General features: G+C 41.7%; 1 protein-coding gene across 5 annotated transcripts in view; it reads left to right on the top strand.

Moving 5' to 3' along the window:
* Window positions 1–1,031: 1,031 nt before the first annotated feature.
* Window positions 1,032–16,679, top strand: part of ARK2N (arkadia (RNF111) N-terminal like PKA signaling regulator 2N) — a 75,810-nt gene continuing 60,162 nt past the window's right edge. The window contains exons 1-2 of one of the 5 annotated variants that reach the window (XM_067699205.1): window positions 1,497–1,802; window positions 2,798–2,913. The gene's annotated coding sequence lies outside the window, so the exon portion shown is untranslated. Of the gene's footprint in view, window positions 1,192–1,496; window positions 1,808–2,797; window positions 2,914–16,679 lie in introns of those variants that run through there. The other 4 variants (XM_067699203.1, XM_067699202.1, XM_067699204.1 and 1 more) reach the window with 4 other exon arrangements.

Here is a 16,679-nt window from a genome sequence, read left to right as displayed (position 1 = left end):
CATCGAGGGGCCATTTTAAAACTGAATGTATTTGTCCATATTCATTCATTCATTTCCAGACTGACAGCTGTGATTTTAATAGTTCTTTTCTTTTCTCTTTTTCTCCTGAAAGAGACTGGGCTCTTGTCATTACCCCACAAACTCTCAAATTCCTTGAGGACTAAGGAAGCAGGGAAATAAATAAATGAGTGAAATAACATACAGAGACAAAATGTTTATCTGGCACACAGTATGTTCTCAGTGAATTGCAAGGAGGCAGTTGGTAGTGGTGGTTGAGAATGCAGGCTCCTGACACTTACTGATGTGTGACCTTGGGCAGGTCACTTTATCACTCTGTCTGGTTCCACTTTTGTCATCTGGGGCCAGGAATACCACCAAACCCATAGACTCGTGAGAATTAAATGAATGAATCCACTTAGATGCATAGTATAGTTCCTTGCACATAATAGGCATTCAGAGAAGTTAGCTATTAATTGTAAAACTATTTTATCAACTTACTCATTTAGGGATGGAAAATTCCCATGCTTGTGGGCAGTTAGCATAAATGAGAGAAATGGGGGAGCTGGGGGGCCTGATCTAAACGGGAGACTGATGTTAAGGGGAGCGTGGAGCCGGCGCTGTGATTTTCAGAATCTCCTCTAGGAGAGTGTCACCCCAGGTCCCAGCATGGCTCCTGAAAAGGTAAATGCCTTTTACATTTTCTCTTCAAGCCCTTATGTATTCATTTATTTCTCAAAACCCTGCTTTTAGCGAGCGCAAAGCCTTGGCCAGATCTTGAGTTATGAGGTTTGTTCTTTCTCCTTAAGCCCACCTTACCTTTCTTCCGGGTAAGCGTCCAGCACGTTTCCTTCACGATCTCAGACCTCAACGAAGGGCGTCGAAAACTCAGGGCTCGCTGGTGCAAATCAGGAGTGACCGCAGAGGTGGAATTTGGGGCGTCTGCATCGCGCGTAGGGGCGGAGCGGGGTCTCCCTGCGGGACCCTGACTCACCAGCAGGTGGCGATCGGTCTGCGAGGCGTGCAAGGTTCATCCAGAAACTTGAACGGGATGTTGATGCCACTGCATGAGAGGAGCACAGCCAAATCTCGCCGAGCCGAGCTGTCGGCATCCGCGAAAAGGTGGGGAGAGAACGGAGCGCAGTCCCTCCTGGAGTGACACCACAAGTTTCATTCGGGAAGGCTTCAGGAGGGGTGAGTACTGAGCAGCGAACGGAAAATGGAGCGACGTCCTTTTCTTAGGGCATTGTCCGTGGCTTGTATTGACTGGCTTTCCGACCCTTTGGGAAATTTCTGGAAGGGAGCTGACTGAGCAGATGAAGGGAGAGCGGGAAAGAAGCCCAGGAAGCCTGTGCTCCCACGCCGGGCGCTCTGCAGCTGTAGGAGCGCGGGTCAGCCCAGCCAGATGGCGCTGTCTGGCTTTCTCTGGGCCTCCCGTTCGAGTGCCTAGAGGTCCCAGCCGCAGCGGCCCCTCTAGCCGACCGGCTCAGGCTCTGTGGTTCCGGGCGGAAGTGAGGCGCCGAGCGGAACGGCCTCTGGTGACATTTTCTCCGGGCGGCTCGGACGAGTGAAGGGACTTGGCGGTGGAGGCTGCGGAGGCGGCGAGATTCGCTTTGGCCCCGGTGGGGCTCTGACCGCGACGCCCTGCTCGCCGCCGGGGCTTGTGCAGAGGAAGAGAAGGCGGCGGTGGCCGTGACGTTCAGAGTCGCCGCGGCCCGGAGAGACCTGGCCCGGAGGGGGTCGGTGTGTGCCCCGACGGGGCGCGCGGAGCGAGCGAGGAGGTGCGGGGCCGCCGCGGAGCGCAGGTGAGGTAGGAAGGGGCGCAGGGCCGCGGCCGGCTACCGGTCGAGCCGCGGGACCCGGGTTGCTTCCCGGGAAGGGTCGGGTTGAGTCGGAGGGGTGCGGGCCGCGGGCCGTGGGCGAGGCTCTGCGGCGTCTGGGCGTCCGGGTCGTGACGGGCAGGGCTGTCGGACGCCGGGTGTTGGAGCCCGGGCGTGGCGGGAGGCGCGGCCCGGGTGGGGGCCAGCGAGAGGGGCAGAACAGCCCGACCCTTGGCTTGCTCGCTCGCTGGTAACCCTCGCGCCCTCCGGGCCCGGCCGAGTTGGCGGGCCGAGCCCCCCTCCTCTTCCCTGGCCCGGCGGGTTCCTTTACCAGGCGGCGGAGAGGAGGCTGGAGGTGCCGCAGCCCGTGGGCCGCGCGGGGGAGCGGCTTCGCCGCACTGGAGTTGTCTTCACGCAACTTTCTGGGGCCCCAGGTCGCTGGGGGAGCGGCGGCGGCGGCGGCGGCGGCTTTGCCAGCTGTGCTGGCCCCGCGAGCCGGGATCTGGCGCCGACACCTGCCCCGACTCTCGAGAGCCCGGGCGGCCGCCCCAGCACCGCGGCTGCCGAGGCCTAGGAGAAGGGAGGAAGGCTTTCTCCGGCGTGGCGCCGCCTGCGTTTCGGCAGTGCTTCCACTACCTTCGGCCTCCAGTCAATGGGAGGGATGTGTCAGTCTCCAAAATTGATCTCTTCTGGCCAGTTTGTCAACTTTATTTAGAAACCTGGCGAGGATGTAAACTGACGAGCCTCAGCTTAAAGATCATCGTCTTCTCTGACTCTTTTCAGAGAGAATTCTCCTCTTTTCCGCAGTAGTACTTCGTACTTTGTACTTTATTAATTGTAGCACCGATCTCAGTGTATTGTTGGGGCAGCAACCCCCAACAGAACTTCACGTCATTCATTCTCCCTTTTAAATCGTCCTCTCCGCTGTCACAGAATAGATGCTCACAGGTTGAAGGAATGAACGTCTGTACTTGTTCCAGATTGAACCGCTTGAACAGTTTGTGCTGGATGTGCTTTTCGTTTCTCGCCTGAGCTTCTGCTTTCTGAATCCTTCCACCCAATAGGATGAAAAACCCACTGATGATGCTTTGTCAAGGTTGGACCTTTTAATTACAAATACATCTGGCAGTTTTGCTTAGGCTGTTATTGTGTAGTGTCTTTGGGCACAAGTTAACAGTTTGAATTACTCCTTTTCTTCTCCTGGGATAGTTTAAGGATGGAGGCTATTAACTTTATAATGCGGTGTTGCTGATCCTAGCAATCAAGATTCCTTCAGTAAGAGCATTGCCTTTTGATTTAACAAGCATTTTTAGAGGCCTACAATTATTACCTGATGTCCTGAGGAGTCACAATGCTGATCTTTTTTAGTAGGAAGTGTAATATTTTGGCCAAATAATCTGGCTAATAAAATGCCTAATTGAGTGCTTTATGCATAGTAGATGCTGAATAAATAAAATTATGAATTAAGTTTGAAATCAGGAAACTAAGATGATATTTACTGTGATGACCTGTATGCTGCTTTATGAAGAACCTTAATGAAATTTCATGCAGTTCCATAAAATGAGAAATAAAAATATTTTTAGATATTTCTAAATCAGATTCTTTCAGAGTGCTTTTCAGTAATCTTAAAACTTCAAACTATATCTTTTTCATAATGTTAACAAAGTTTCCAAATAGGTGATAAAATATGAAAGGAAGGGAGAAACTTCAAGGTAATTATACTTGAGGTATCAGCTAAATATGATTTTCTAATGGAAAATTTTTTTTTCTGAATCATTTTGTGAAAAATGAGATGGACTAAACTGGAAACTTTCCCTACTGTTAGCTTCATATTAAGTTCACAGTGTAGTTGTTACATTACTCACTAATTCAGTTTATATTACTCTTAATTGCATTTATGAAAGTGTCATAAATGCTTTTTGTTTTATAGTCTTCATGATGAAAGATAGGTTTAGCTTTAGATTCTAATTTAATGCAGTTCTGAGAGAACTGAGTGCTTAATGTTTGTCCTTCAAAGATTTCTGTTTCATATATGACATTGGTACCTTAAGTGTCCTTAGTGTATGACTAGTAATTTCTGGGAGGTGGTGTAGTTACTCATTCAAGGGATTGTTTTGCCAGGATCTTCAGTCTTATGGTTTTATTTTAATGTGTGCATGAATAAAGCTGATATATGGGCGATTAGAATGTTTTTGTTTTTTCTTTTTAAAGCTTGGAACTGGTGTGTGTGTGTGTGTGTGTCACACACACACAGTAGAGACCGAGACCGTATGTTTATAACTTCGGTAAATCATCTTAATTTTCCTCCAGGTAACTAGCAACATGAAAACAGTGTATATTCTTGTCTACTGAATTGACAATACTTAAGAAAATCTGTAAAAGGTGGAAAATGTTGTACTATTAATGTGTTTTCTTTTGAACCACAACTGATTTCGGTATTCTGTATTATTTTAGAAAAGAGTTTAGGGCCAAATAAAGTTTCTTGTGTAATTGAGAAGTAAAAATGAAATAGATGTATTGATAACTGGGTAAAAAGCTATGAGACTATAGAAGAGGGGAAGAGCTATTGAGGAAACAGAACAAAACATTCAGGTGGAACTTCTTTATTCTCACAACACTAATTTATTGATTGCTTACTGTGTGCCAGTAGTGCTCTAGTTGCTGGTGCTCTAGTGGTGAATATGACTGTCAGGTCTTGATGCTAAAGAAACTTACACTTTTTTTGTAATTTTAAGTTTACATTACTGTTTATGCTTTGTGTTGGACATTCTGTAGGTTTGGATAAATGTGTAATGACATGTATCCATCGTTATGGCATCATACAGAGTATTTTCACTGCCCTAAAAATGCTCTGCCTGTCCTTCGCTCCTCCACCCCACCCTACCCCCAACAGCCCCTGGCAACCACTGATCTTTTCATTGTTGCCACTGTTTTGCCTTTTCTGTGACGTCATATAGTTGGAATTATACAGTATGTAGCCTTTTCAGATTGGCTTCTTTCACTTAGTAATGCATATCTGAGCTGCTTCTGTGTTTTTTCATGGCCTGGTAGATCATTTCTTTATAGTGTCGAATAATATTCCATTGTCCGGATCTACCACTGTTTATTTATTTATTCACCTCCTGAAGCATATCTTGGTTGAAGGAACTTACACATTTAAACCTGGAGTTTGAGATGGATTTACACGTGGGCATTCCAGGCTAGGGAACAGCCTAAGCAAAGTTGTGAGTATCAGTGATCTTGGATGGTGTGGCCAGTGCCTTGAGTTTACAGAGGGATAGATGTAAACTCTGTGGGGTAGAGGAAGGTAGGGCCAGGATTATAAAAGTACCTTAGTCTGCTAGTGGGTTATTAATTTTTTTCTTTAAGGGGAATATGAAGGATGAGGTAGACATTCATTGAAAGATTTTTCTGTATCCTTAAGTTCACTGAGTAGAAGTTTTGTTGGTATTATTTCTTTATTATGGGTTGATTCTTGACAGCCAGACTAAAGTAATTTGATAGTTATTTTTCTTAAGTTGTCAAATTCCAGTCTTAAGTTTAAATTTGATTGGTGTCATGAAACTTTTCTCAATCCTATTTTAGCCTTTATCTTTATTTATTTTTCTTTAAATATTTATTTATTTAGGCTGCTCTGGGTCTTAGTTGCGGCACGCAGACTTCTTAGTTGCAGCATGTGAACTCTTAGTTGCGGCATGCATGTGGGATCTAGTTCCTTGACCAGGGATCAAACCTGGGTCCCCTGCATTGAAAGCTCGGAGTCTTACCCATTGAACCATTAGGGAAGTCCGAGCCTTTATCTTTAATTGAAACTAACTTACCTTACTCTTTCAGAACTAATGATTGAACTTAGGGAAGTATATGTTTTCTGCTTCTGTGTGGACATCTTCTCTTAGCAGAAGTGGGACTGATGTTCAGTCAGTTTTCACACATAGCCTACCGGCCCTGTGATGAAAGGAAGGAGCAGGGTGAAACTAAAATTATCTTGCTTGTTTTACTCTCTTATATTCCTAAACTGCCAGGAGAGAAAATGTGTATTATATATATTGTACATATTTATCATAACATATTAGTAGAAACCAATAATAGTAACTGTGATTTAAAAATACTGTGAAGTGACCAGTATGACTCAGGTTTGGTGGTTGTCTTATTTAAAATTTGTGGCGTTAATTTACAGTGAGTGTTTTTTATTGAAGTATAGTTGATTTACAATGTTGTGTTAATGTCTGCTGTACAGCAAAGTGATTCAGCTGTACATATATATACATTCTTTTTTACGTTCTTTTCCACTGTGGCTTATCACAGGTTATTGAATGTAGTTCCCTGTGCTGTACAGCAGGACCCCATTGTCCATCCATTCCACATAATACTAGCGGGCATCTGATAACCCCAAACTCACTCCATCCCCTCCTCCCACCTTGCCCTGGCAACCACAAGTCTGTTTTCTATGTTACAGTGTTTGTTTTAAGTTTTGTTTCTATTCTCTTTTATGTCTTTATTCCAGATAGATACCTCATACCTCTTTGCTCAGATTCTGTCACTTAAAATAGCCAATAGATGGTGTAAGTCCTAAGTTACTAATTTGACTTTAATTTAAAAACTACCTGAATGAGTATTTTCTGGTTAAGATTAATCAAAAGTAGAAATTGGGGCTTCCCTGGTGGCGCAGTGGTTGGGAGTCTGCCTACCGATGCAGGCTGGTCCAGGAAGATCCCACGTGCCGCGGAGTGGCTGGGCCCGTGAGCCATGGCCACTGGGCCTGCGCGTCTGGAGCCTGTGCTCCGCAGCGGGAGAGGCCACAACAGTGAGAGGCCTGCGTACCGCAAAAAAAAAAAGAAAAAAGAAAAAAGAAATTTATTCGAAGAACTTAATTTGTATGTGGGGGCAGTTATACCTGGTTAAATTAAAAACCCATTTACTGAGCACTCAGGTGCCCAGGTGGAGATGGGTACAAAGATAAAAGAAATTTCTGCTCAAGGAACTCAAATCTAGGGAACCAGATGATTTCTAAGTTTCTTTCCGGCTCTGAAATGTGGAGAAGAAAAGTAGGCTGTAGGACAAAAAGTACTGTACAAAATAACTAGAGTATGGAGTTAGTTTATTTCTTTATAAAATAATTTAAAATTAGGTATTGGAAAATAGCATTTTTTTCTTAAATGGGTCTCTAAGATTAAAAGAAAATGATTGGAGACTTGAATGTTCATTTTTGTACTGCCAGTTCATGTACAAAATAACTTTTTCCTATGCCTGGAATACAAGTCCATGTATTAGTAAATTAGTTCTGATTGTTGTCCAAAGAGCAACAAAATTAAATGTTAGAACTTATTATAGCAGCCATTCCCAAGAATGTGGATAAACTAGGATTGTGTTTAGGTAATCTAGAAATTCAAGTTTTCATCGACATGGTTAACATTAGGGAAACCAGATACTGACGAAAGGGATCAGTAGAAGTTATTTTTTACTGAGTTGTCTGGCTTAAAAAAATTAACTTCTGTGATGTTCAGAGTCAGCATTTTGTTAGGTGCCTTATAATTAGAGAAAGGTATTGTTGGGGATAGGGAAGTTGGGTATGGACTAAAACTCTAGGAAAACAGGACTGTTTTCCTTTCTGTACTAAGAACAAAAACCTCGTGTGGTTAGAATTTTAAGCAGTATCTTGTCTGCCTTAGTTTTGACCTAGCATAGAAGCATAGTTTAGTCTTAAATCAGCATTATATCATCAAGGGTTTCCCATTATTTATGTCCACTGCGATCCACTAAACAATTTGCTCTGAGCCTGAGGGCATGTATAGTAGATAGGATTTTGGCAGTATTTATTTTGGGGACCTCAGATCCCAGCATGTGGTGACCCCTCTTTATTTGTACTGTCTTCTGAGGGAGATAGAAAACGGCCAGAGGGAAATCTAGAAACCTGTATTTTAAATTATTCTTGATTTACGCTGATGGTGCTTTTGAGTCTCTCATTAGCAACGGTGCATTCTTTGCATTTGGTAACTTCCTTGGCTTCTTACTTGATGCTAGTTTATTCACAGCCCTGGTGCTAGGCCAGATACTCGTCAGTAGTAGTATCCGCAATATGAAGTGATTTGAGCAGCCATTATCACTCGTGGCCTATTTATAGCGCTTATATCAGTGGAGACAAGGTTGGCTGGCAAGCAAGCAAAGCTGCTCTCTTCCTGTGGTTGCAGTCTTGCAATTTATATTTCAGTTCCAGGTAGGCCACATCTATTCATCTGCATTAAGTTTTAGTGTTCCCTTTCTGTACTCCAAACCTTTTGCACTCCAATTTCTTTCTTTTTTTAAAAAATTTATTTATTTATTTATGGCTGCGTTGGGTCTTCGTTGATGCGCGCAGGCTTTCTCTAGTTGCGGCGAGCGGGAGCTACTCTTCATTGGGGTGCGTGGGCTTCTCATTGCTGTGGCTTCTCTTGCTGGGGACACAGGCTCTAGGCCCGCGGGCTCGGTAATTGTGGCCCACGGACTTAGTTGCTCTGCACGGGCTTAGTTACTCTGTGGCATGTGGGATCTTCCCGGACCAGGGCTTGAACCCGTGTCCCCTGCATTGGCAGGCGGATTCTTAACCACTGCGCCACCAGAGAAGCCCTGTAGATGTTTTTATTTCAGTTTCAATTTTTGATTCCTGTACTGTCCACATTATCCATGCTACAACTTCTCAGTGGAAAAACTTACCCTGAATCCTGACAAATAATTGAAAGAAGACCTTCGAAAGCAGAATTTGTTTTGAGATGGTGCTTATTTAAGATAAGAATACTGTTGTCGTTAAAGTATCTTAGTATTTATGTATACAAATTAGAAAAGAGGTTAATTTTTCTATTTCAAACAGTTTGAGAGCATCACTGTTAAAGATGCATAGAATCTCTTCCTAAAACTGAATATCTGGGGAGAGGGGGCTTCATTTTGATTTTTGATACGATACTGCTTTTTACATTATTTGTGTTATGTGGCTTAAGATAGTTTCTGGTTTTGCATCTTTATGAATATACAATCACTTTATATAGTGTTCTCAATGTAAGGAGGCAGCTTTACTAGGCTGTTAGCAGTTGTGTCTGTTTTGTCTTATGTTTTTTTTAAAAAAATAAATTTATTTATTTATTTATTTTTGGCTGTGTTGAGTCTTCGTTGCTGTGTACAGGCTTTCTCTAATTGTGGCAAGCGGGGGCTATTTGTTGCAGTGTGCAGGTTCTCATTGTGGTGGCTTCTCTTGCTGTGGAGCACGGGCTCTAGGCATGCGGGCTTCAGTAGTTGCAGCACGTGGGCTCAGTAGTTGCGGCTCGCGGGCTCTAGAGTACAGGCTCAGTAGTTGTGACGCATGGGCTTAGTTACTTCGTGGCATGCGGGATCTTCCCGGACCAGGGCTCGAACCCATGTCCCCTGCATTGACAGGCGAATTCTCACCCACTGTGCCACCAGGGAAGCCCTTGTCTTATGTTTTTATCTGGAAAGATAAAAGGGGAGTTACTCTATCAGAAATCATTCTGATTCTATGTAATGGAATATATATATATTTTAAACTTCCCTATTTTAATTAATTAATTTATTTATTGGCTGCCATGTAGCATGCAGGATCTTTAGTTCCCTGACCAGGGATCGAACCCATGCCCCCTGCAGTGGAAGCACGGAGTCTTAACCATTGGACCACCAGAGAAGTCTCTGTAATAGAATATATTTTTATATACAAGTCACTAGTACTATAAAGCAAACAAGGTATGTATTTTATTAGTGGTCTTGGTGATATTTAGAAATGATTCGATTCATCAACCAATATTTGTTAAATATTATGTGTTAGGAACTGTGAGCGAACCGAAGATGATTAACATAATCTCTGTTTTCAAAGAAGATTGTGATATAATGGGGCTGAGGAGGGTGAGTAAAACATTTATACCAATAAGTTGTATCTTTTTTTGTTGTTGTTTTTTGGGTTTTTTTTTTGCGTTACGTGGGTCTCTCACTGTTGTGGCCTCTCCTGTTGCGGAGCACAGGCTCCGAACGCGCAGGCTCAGCGGCCATGGCTCACGGGCCCAGCCGCTCCATGGCATATGGGATCTTCCCGGACCGGGGCACGAACCGGTGTCCCCTGCATCGGCAGGCGGACTCTCAACCATTGCGCCACCAGGGAAGCCCTTTTTTTTTTTTTTTTTTTCTTTCTCGGTACGCGGGCCTCTCACTGTTGTGGCTTCTCCCGTTGCGGTGCACAGGCTCCGGGATGCGCAGGCTCAGCGGCCATGGCTCACGGGCCCAGCCATTCCGCGGCATGTGGGATCCTCCCAGACCGGGGCACGAACCCGTGTCCCCTGCATCGGCAGGCGAACTCTCAACCACTGCGCCACCAGAGAAGCCCCAGTTGTATCTTTTAAATTGCTTTCCTCATGGTGTGTTATTTCCCTTCTCCCTCATGTATAAGGTTAGCTCTTAATTTCTTGGGGTTAAATGTTCTCAGTCCTTTGTGTGTGTGTGTGTGGTTTGCTTTAAAAATCACCCTCTTACAGCAGTGTGTTTGTGTGCCACAAGTAGAAAATTCAGGTAATAATTGTTAGGTGCTAATTTTTTTGATGATTACTGCTTTGTGATTCTCTCCCACCATTAGAATTAGATTGTCACAATATCTATTTTGATATTGAACTTGTCTAACACTGTAGAATCTTATTATAATCTTTCTGTGACAGTTGCCCACACCAGCAGGAAGTAGGCACACAATACTTTTTGAAAGCCCTGCTTCATTCTAGTTTTATCTTCACGGGTTGCAATTTGTCTCTGGTCCTGGTCTCCTGTTCTTGTTTATATTTGAAAAACAAAACCAAGCAAAACTTCAGAACTCTTTAGGCCTTTTTTTAAGTTTCTGGGTGTAGAGTAGGCAAATTTTGACAAAAACCTAAGAGAGTGGTTTTAAAAACCCGTGACTGATTGTCATGGATTTTTTTTTTTAAACCTTGGTCCCAATTACATATTAGGGAAGTTACTACTGCTTAAAAAAATGAGTTAGCAGTAGACGCAAGCTATAATCTATTTCATATCATAACTGTCACGAAAGCAGAAACTTCTGTTATCTTAGAGTTAGCTACATTCTTATTGGTGGTCTCATGACTTTTTTTTTTAAGTCTCATCCATGTAAGAAGTAAATATTTTAACAAAAGTATAGAAACAGTCCAATTGATTTGATTTTTACTGCTGGGAGAGTGCATTATTTTTGAATCATAAGTTCAGTAATAAACATGCATAGTTGAATATTTGAACTGTAAGGCAGCTAACAATTTTTAGATTTTGAAGCTAAGCCTATTAAAAAAAAAAAAAGAAAACTTGTTTAGGGACTTCCCTGGCGATTCAGTGGTTAGGACTTGGTGATTTCACTGCTGTGACCCTGGGTTCAGTCCCTGGTAGGGGACCTAAGGTCCCGCAAGCTGTGTGGTGTGGCCAAATAAAAATTAAAAAATAAAAGTAGGGACTTCCCTGGTGACGCAGTGGTTAAGAATCCGCCTGCCAATGCAGGGGACACGGGTTCGATCCCTGGTCCGGGAAGATCCCACATACTGTGGAGCAGCTAAGCCCGTGCCCCACAACTACTGAAGCCCGCGTGCCTAAAGCCGGTGCTCCGCAACAAGGGAAGCCACCGCAATGAGTAGCCTGTGCACCGCAACGAAGAGTAGCCCCCCCCCCTGCAACGAGAGAAAGCCAGCGCTCAGCAATGAAGACGCAACGCAGCCAAAAGTAAATAGAAAATAAGTAAATTTTAAAAATAAATAAATAAAAAATTCGTTTAGATTGCTGTGAGGCTATTTAAACTGCAGCTCCTTTGCTTAATAATTCCTCTTTTCCCTCCTTACATGGCATAGTTTTTACTTTCATTGATTAACCATTTCACATCATTGGGCATAACGTTAAGTCAATGCGTATGGAAAACTGTACCATTTTTTTCAAATATAAAGATACTGAAGAAATGGTGGTTGTGTGGTTTCTATAAGATGAATTAAAACAAAGGATGTTTTGTTTTTAGGGAGAACTATCAAAGGAGCAGTCTTGTGTACCTTCTTGAGTGTAAAATGTAGATATACCTTGATTTACACAAAAGATGTGTATTTGTGGGCGAAGCCAAATTATGAAGTGACTTGGGTTTTTTATTTTTTGGCTATGCCGCAGGGCATGTGGGATCCCAGTTCCCTGACCAGGGATGGAACTCGTGCTCCCTGCAGTGGAAGTTCCTCAGAGTCCTAACCACTGGACTGCCGGGGAATTCCTGGTATTGGTTATTTAAATATTACTAGCTTGTACTAATTGAGCCATAGATCTAAGCAAAGATATGGCATGCATTTGCATATCTGGTAGCTGCTGTTTTGAAAAAATAAGTAAATCATTTCTAAAGCCTTGTATCATTATTATGCATATCTGAAAGGACTCATGCTATGCTAATGATGCGTTTGTAGTTAAAGTCAGTGCTGAAGTAACTGCACTGTAGCAGAGTTTGTACTTAAAATTTTTTAATGGTTTGGACGTTATTAACAAATATGTGAGATTTTAAAATGTCCACTTAAAAAAAAAATCAAGATGTCCTTAAGATTCTATTTTAGTAAAACATTTAATTTTTAAGTGATATGGGCCTTATCCACAGGGCCTAGCAAAATGTCTTTTGCTTAATAAATTCTGACTGTAAGTATATGTTCAAGAACGGGACTGCACTGGTGGTCCAGTGCTTAAGACTGCGCGTCCACTCCACGGGGCACAGGTTTGATCCCTGGTTAGGGAACTAAGATCCTGCATGCTGTGTGGCGCAGCCCAGAAAAAAAAAAGTATATGTTCAAGAAATATTAAGTGTCTCCTATGTGTTGGGTATTTTTCTAGTGGTGCTGGTATAGTAATCAAGGAGACAAAATCCTTGCCCTCTTGTGTCTTACATTCTATGAAGCAGATAGGCAATAACCTAGACACATAAATAAGCAAGATAATTTTAGACACTTTAAAAAAAGAGAATAATGGGGTATGGGTGAGAGGATGCATTTAATGCATTCAGGGAAGGCCTTTGTAATGTAAATTTGAATTGATGCCTGAAATATGAGAGCCAGCCTGAAAAAGAGCTAGGGGAGTGCTTTCCTGGCAGTGTGAACAGCAAGTGCAAAATACCCTGAATCAGAAAAATTGAAGATTTTGGAGCCTAAAGAGACAAAATGATGCTGAAATGAGGATTGAGCAAGACATACCTTGTAAGCCTCAAAAAAAAAAAAATTCAAATTTTATTCTAATTGTAAGGAAATATATATAAAGAAACTGTGGGTCTAAGCAAGGAGCAGTCTTGTTTACCCTCTCCGGGGTAAAATGTAGATGTGCCTTGATTTACACAGGAGATATATTCTTGTATATTTGTGGGCAAAACCAAATCTTAGCACCAGGTTCCCCACGAATGTGTGTGTGTGATGGGTGGCCTTTCTGGCTGCCCAGGAACAGGTTATCTGTAAATGATTTAGCAACAAAAAATGAATTTTAAAATCAGACTTCAAATATATTACAGAAACTTCAAATATATTACAGAAACTGTTTTAAAGGAATCTGTATTAAAACCTTATCTTTTAAATATATAACCTACTTTATCTTTTGTAAAGATCTATGTGTTCAGAACTTTTATTTTGGTTACAGGAGGCTACTTGTGTAGCATGATCTAGTCTTAGGTTAAGAAGCAGGTTGGAAATTTGGAAACAGTTCTAAATATATCTGTCTAAATATATCTAAATATAACTTGGCCATTGACCTACATATTCTTTTCTTAGAAATGAGGATTATACATTCCAGGTTAACTATGAGCAATAATTAATAAAAATAATTAAAATGCTCTGAAAACCTAAATAGAATTGTTTAGATACGTTGTCAGTGTGGGTAGACCACTTTATTCTGTGTATCTTTTTAAATTACGGGTTTTATAAAGGCCTACAAATAAGCAATAAAACATTTATCAATTTCTTTTTAAAAATTGTTAGTGACTGAAAGAAACATTCTTTTAGTGGGTTTTTAAAATGGAATTGACTCTATCTTTTTAAAATAATCCTTGAAACTTTTTGAAAACATTGAGGTCTTGGCTAATTCATGGTTGAATATTTTATGCTGTGGCTAAAATTGACCAGCAGCACCCGTAGTGCCACTTGGAGGCACTGGTTTTCTGATGCTGAGAAGTAAAGGCCAGGGTAATGCAGATTGCGCTCATGTTACCTTTTCCATGAAGTCTACAAGGAGAGCCGCCAACTACAGGGTTTTCTATATGTTGTGACCCTAGTTCCTGTGAAGCTGTTTATTCAGGAGATGACTAAAACATGTGTGTGTGATCATACGCATTTTTTAAAAAGCAAAAATGAGATTTAATAGGTTAATTTAACTGTGGTAACTCCAGTGTGCATCTGGCCTAGCTGAATCTAGGAGTTCATTTGATATAATCTGAGCACTATTTTTCTTTCTTGTATACTGGCTCTTTATTGCTTTTACTTGTGGGCTTAATTTCCAGCCAGGCTTTCCTCTCATGAGGACAGAGTTGGCCCCCCTAGCAGCTCCAAGCCAACAAGTTTCCTCAGCATTAAAAAAAACCTAATAGACTTTATTTTTTAGATCAGTTTTAGGTTTGCAGAAAAATTTAACAAAGTACAGAGAGTTACTTTAACCCTCCTCCCCAGTTTCTCCTGTTATTAACATCTTGCATTAGTTTGGTACATTTGTTACAATTGATGAGCTAATATTGATACATTGTTAAAGTTCAAGTTTATATTAGGGGTCACTCTTTGTGTTGAAAAAGAGATACTCTGTTGAATAGCGTGAAATAACAGTTCTGTGGGTTTTGACCAATGCCTATCCATCATTATAGTATCTAACAATAGTTTCACTTCCCTGAAGATCTCATCTTGTTAATTCCTCCCTCTTCTCCACCACCCTCTGGCAACTTCTGATTTTTTTTTTTTAACAGACTATTCAGTTATTTATTTTAATTGACTTAATTTTTTAAGAGCAGTTTTAGGTTCACAGCAAAATTGAATGTAAATTCAGAGATTTCCCATGTACTCCTTGCCCCATACATGCATAGTCTCCTCTATTATCAACGGTCTTCCCCCGCCCCCGGCCCCCCCAGTGGTACATTTGTTACAACTGAGGAACCTACATTAACACGTTATCACCCAGAGTCCATAGTTGACTTTAGGGGTCACTCTTGGTGGTTTATGGATTTGGATAAATTTATAATGACATGTTTCCACAATTACAGTTTCACTGCCCTGAAAATCTTCTGTGCTCTGCCTATCCATCTCTCCCTACCGCAAATCCCTGGCAACCACTGGTGGTTTTACTATCTCTCCATAGTTTTGCCCTTTCCAGAATGTCATACAGTTGGGCCCATACAGATGGGCTTCTTTCACTTAGTAATATGCATTTAAGTTTCTCCAGTGTCTTTTCATGGCTTGAGAGGTCATTTATTTTTAGTGCTGAATAATATTCCATTGTCCCGATGTAACAATTTATTCATTCACCTACTAAAGCAGCCGTCTCCAGCCTTTTTGGCACCAGGGACTGGTTGGTGGAAGACAGTTTTTCCACTGATGGGTTTGGGGGGAGATGGTTCAGTAATGTGAGCGATGGGGAGCGGCAGATGAAGCTTTGCTCGCCCACCTGCCGCTCACCGCCTGCTGTGTGGCCCAGTTCCTAACAGGCCACGGACCAGTACTGGGGGTTGGGGACCCCCGTACTAAAGGATGTCTTCTTGGTTGCTTCCAGTTTTTGGCAGTATATTCTTAAGCATTTTTGGCTGAAAATCAGTGTTAAAAGTAGAATTATAGCAGAAGCATACTTTTTTTTTGATTATTACTATCACCAATAGTAAATATTTATTGAACACATTATTTTAAGGTATGGTGCTAAGTGGGTTATACTTTGGAGTGATGAGTAGGGAAGAACTTGGACTCTGGAGTTGCTTTAGTTAAAATTCTGACTCCAGTATTGGCTCTGTGAGTTTGTGCAAATTGCCTAACTTTGTACCTGTCTTAAAAATGGGTTAATAGTACAGTTGATCCTTGAACAACATGAGTTTGGACTGTGTGGGTCCACTTATGGGTATTTTTTTTTCCAGTAGTAAATATTACAGTACTACATGAGCCAAGGATACGGAGATCCCGAGGATATGGAAGAAAGGAGTATAGGGAAGGCTGACTATATTATACTGGATTTTTGACTGTGAGTAGGGTTGGGGTTGGGGGTGGGTTATGCATTTAAATGCTTAGCTGATTTTCTAGAGAGTAGAGAGTGCTTGATTTTAATAGTTACTGAGCATATATGCACACATCCACCACCCTACCCCCCACAGATAGATTGTATCCTTGGCCATCAAACAATCGATCCAGTCATGCCAAAGGCTGAATTATTTGCAGTTATTTTTACAAGAATGTAAGATTAGTACTAAAATACTACTTAAACAACTGTTCTGCTTTCCTGCACCCATACAGGGTATATATATTGAGAGGTGTCTGAGCTGTGTAGTGCTTTAGAGTTTTTAAAGCATTCTGTAAACATTGTCATGTGTACATGTTTGTTGCCCTTAATAACCATTAGAGTCTGTATCCTTACTCCCTACTTCTTCTTATCTTTTTTTTCTTTTAAGGCTTGTATATTAGGAACTAAAGAAAAAAGATACTCATCCTTATTTATATAGTTAATGGTAGACCTAAGATTAGAATTCAGGTTTCTTAAATTATTTTTTTCCTCTACTTTGCTGCCTTTATTTTTCATCTGTCATTACTTTTAAGTATGATGAGAGTCAGCTGCAGAGAAATAGAAGAAAATGGTACTGATTCTCAAAGATTTGAAATTTTCCAGTTCATGATTTTATTTCAT

Source organism: Pseudorca crassidens, chromosome 12, assembly GCF_039906515.1.
Source record: "Pseudorca crassidens isolate mPseCra1 chromosome 12, mPseCra1.hap1, whole genome shotgun sequence".
In the NCBI taxonomy this organism is placed as follows: Eukaryota; Metazoa; Chordata; class Mammalia; order Artiodactyla; family Delphinidae; genus Pseudorca; species Pseudorca crassidens.
Note: the sequence above shows the minus strand (reverse complement) of the source record. Positions and strands in the feature narration are given on the sequence as shown.